Consider the following 3,437-nt stretch of genomic DNA (forward strand, 5'->3'; position numbering starts at 1 on the left):
GATTTGCATTGGTGAATACCAGTGAATTACAGGATGAGGTCTAAGAATGTAGAGAAATGGAAAGTGAATTTGTTGGATGAGAGAATATTGATTAACATAGCCCAAAGGATTTAGAATTGGAAAGACTTTTGAAATCATCTAGTCCAAAGTTTCTTAAGCTTTTTATGTCATGGACCCCTTTAGCAATCTGGTGATGTTCATGGATCATTTGATATTTAAATTTTATGAATCCTCTAAATGCATAAAATGTAATATATGGGATTATAAAGGGAACTAGTGATATTGAAATATAGTTATCAATGAAAAAAAGTTCATGGACCCTGTTTTTCACTTTACAGATGAGCAAACTGAGGCTCAGAAAGGTAAAATGATATGCTTAAGAATACATAAGAATTAAATATTGTAACCAGGTTTTGAACCCAGGTCCTCTGACTCCAAATCAATTGCTCTTTATGTAATACTAGGCCAATATGGTATAGTGGTAAGAACACTGGGATTCAGGAGGCCTAGATTTTATCTCCAGTTTTGCTGCTAACTTGTTTAACTTTAGGCAATTGATTTTAGTCTAATTGATCTTCCATTTCACCTTTCTCTGGATACTTTTGGTAGCAGACACACTATCATCAGGCTGAGGTAAATATTCCATATAGTTAGTCTTCTGAGATTTGCCATGGTAGTTATCTGTTAAAAAAAAAATCCCCACTAATCTCAATACTTTTCAGCAAAACCTGCTCTTAAACTAAAGTTTAGGCCATAAATCAGTTTTCATTAATCTCTTTTGTCCTTCAATCTAATCTTTTTTTATCCACCTCACCACTACCTTTTCAACTTTTCTTATGGTTTTCAGTCTGAAATACACCCCATATTTCCACATATGCCTCTATTTTAATATAATATCACTCAGAGGATCTCTTTTGAATCTTAACAATTGATGAACTCACAGACAGAAATTTGCTTCTCCAACTAGGAGTAGTAGAAGTGCTTTGTATTAGGAGTAAATGATCACAGAATCCCTCAATGAACATGTTTGGAACTGCAGAGCAGGAACATGTCATGAAAAATGCTGGGTCACAATTTAACACTAAATCTGTCATCTGGTGCCATCAAATGAGACAATATATGAAAAGCTATATGCAAACCTTAAAGCATTAGATAAATGTGTGCTATCATCAGCATTTAATAATTACATTCCCTAAAATCTGTGGATATTTCAACATTTTTTTTCAAATTAAAATATCTTATTACTCATATTGTCTGTTGGGTCACCCACAATTCTGATTCTTTGATGACTGTGGTATTCCATTATTCAAAACATACAGTATCAACACAAGAATATTGGATTTCTAGTGGAAGATTCATGTTCACAGTTACACAGTTGACTAAAAGGTACAGAGAATATGAGATCCCACTGTGTTTATTGATTGTTGATTTGAATTGGTAGAGCAAAATACAGTCTTAAAAGTTTCCTTCTAAAAAGATATCACCCCTGTATGCATTGAGATAAGACAATTCTTGATAGGTTCAATGTAGAAGTAACCTTATTCAATGATCCTCTCATTATCTATATGAAGCAAGGAGTAGACCAAAGAACTATATGCTTAAAAAAAGGCATCCACAGCTAGGTGGTGTAATGGGTACAGCACTGGTCCTGAAGTCAGGAGAACCTGAGTTCAAATGTGGTCTCAGACACATAACACTCACTAACTGTGTGACTCTGGGCAAGTCACTTTACCCCAATTGCCTTACCAATAAAAAAACAGAGGAATCTACTTCCGTCATGGAAAATATCCTACAATGTCCAAAATGGAAAAGGGATTCTTTTCTTTTTTTTTTTTTGGTGAGGCAATTGGGGTTAAGTGACTTGCCCAGGGTCACATAGCTAGTGAGTGTCAAATTTCTGAGCCAGATTTGAACTCAAGTCTTCCTGACTCCAGGGCCAGTGCTCTATCCACTGTGCCACCTAGCTACCCCCAGAAGAGGGATTCTTTATAAATAGCCAGATCTTCCACATGTTCCTGTTTGGGCATCCTGATTGCATCAGGCCCTATAAGCTATGTGCTATCAGAGATTCTCAGCAATGAGATCCATGGCCGCTCCCAAGAAAGCACCTTATAAATAATAAGGGAAATATTGGAAGGACTAAACATAGCTGCTATTCAGACTTGACACGCAGCTGAATCTGCAGGTGGTGAAGTTGGTCCCTCAGTAGATGATCTTAGGAAGATACCCTTAATAGACATTGAATTGAATAAGCAGAAAAAAGAAGACTGAATTTCATTAGGGAAATGCTTCAGTGATTTCAACAATCCCAAACTATTCTGTGACACACTCATCTTTTTTAACACCAACATTCTTCTGTTGATGCTCTATGAATTATAATGAAAATGAATAAAATAGCATTAACTCTTCCTTAGAAGGGAATTACTGGAATATGCTAGATGATATGTGGGAAGTGTTCAAAAGCAAATATTATAAAAATTCAATGTATCAGTATCAGAATATTTGTTGTTGTTTGTCCTTTATTTTTGAAAAGACTAATGATATTATAGAGCAATGTCTTGACTCACATGTGAATTGGATTTAAGTGAGGCAGAGTTGCAGAAAAAGTCAACTTCACTCTCTTCCTGAGTCATCAAAGTCCATTAACAGTACAAAAGTCAAGACTACTGGCGATGACCTGGGATGCAGTGAATTACCTTGGCATTTTTGATGTGTGACCAAGTTTGAAGCACTCCATAGCACCTGTTTCAGCTGCCTTCAAGGCCGTTAGAAGAAATTGTTCCCACCCACTCATCCTTCTGGGGAAAGTCTTCACATGCTTGGGGTAGACATGCCCCTAACTCACAGATGGGTTTGAGACCTATTGATTACCTTCAATCTGGTTTAGCTCATTTGCCAAGGCAGTTTTACTGGGGTGGGGCCTTTGCTTATGCTACACCTTCTTGGAGCCATAGGTGAGAGTTGGGTGAAGGTGGACACCAAAGGTGCATAAGCAACACTGAAAAGGGTTCAGCAAGCCTTCACACCAGAGGTGCTTGTCCTCCCTGAGCACTCCATTGAATATTTATTGAGTATAGAAATACAAACTTCTCAGCAATGCAAGAATCTAAGACATCTCCAAGAGTCTCATGATGGAAAATGCTATCCACATCCAGAAAAAGAACTATGGAGTCCGAATGCAAATCAAAGCATACTATTTGCTCTTTTTTTTTCTTCTGTTTTGTTTTGTTTCTTCTTTCTTGTGGTTCCTCTTATTGGTTCTAATTCTTCTTTACAACATGATTAATGTGAAAATATGTTTAATAGGAATATATATGTAGAGCCTATATCATATTGCACACTGTCTTGGGGAGGGAGGCAGAGAAAATTTAAAAATCAAAAGCTTGTGGAAGTGAACGTTGAAATTGATTAATTAAAAAAAAAAGAAATACAACCTT

The sequence above is a fragment of the Vombatus ursinus genome, unplaced genomic scaffold (assembly GCF_900497805.2).
Source record: "Vombatus ursinus unplaced genomic scaffold, bare-nosed wombat genome assembly UNPS02015255.1, whole genome shotgun sequence".
In the NCBI taxonomy this organism is placed as follows: Eukaryota; Metazoa; Chordata; class Mammalia; order Diprotodontia; family Vombatidae; genus Vombatus; species Vombatus ursinus.